The sequence below is a fragment of the Mesitornis unicolor genome, unplaced genomic scaffold, assembly GCF_000695765.1.
Source record: "Mesitornis unicolor isolate BGI_N332 unplaced genomic scaffold, ASM69576v1 scaffold26695, whole genome shotgun sequence".
NCBI lineage: Eukaryota > Metazoa > Chordata > Aves > Mesitornithiformes > Mesitornithidae > Mesitornis > Mesitornis unicolor.
The window spans coordinates 6,887-7,109 of NW_010183892.1; the positions used below are offsets into that span (position 1 = coordinate 6,887).

Sequence of the window (223 nt, forward strand, 5' to 3'; positions counted from 1 at the left end):
GTGTCAGCGAGCCGCAGGGCTCTGCCAGCAAATCCTCACTTGTTTACAGCACTGCTAATCCCTTTGCTCAGTTTCTGTTTGCCACGAGGGCTTCTTGATTACTGGAGACTGCTTCTCCAGGCAGGGTCCCTTGATCCTAATGGATACTCGGGTCCTGTTCCCTGCCCTGGATGTGTGGCAGGGCCAGCAGCTCCGTTGGGTCCCTGATTTCCCCCCCCGGGGA

At 57.8% G+C, this 223-nt stretch overlaps 1 protein-coding gene across 1 annotated transcript in view; it reads left to right on the top strand.

Annotated features, from left to right (window-relative positions):
* SMARCD2 (SWI/SNF related, matrix associated, actin dependent regulator of chromatin, subfamily d, member 2) overlaps positions 1–223 on the top strand; it is a gene marked incomplete at its 5' end in the record, with an annotated part of 6,229 nt that overhangs the window by 436 nt on the left and 5,570 nt on the right. The gene's annotated exons all lie outside the window — the stretch shown is intronic.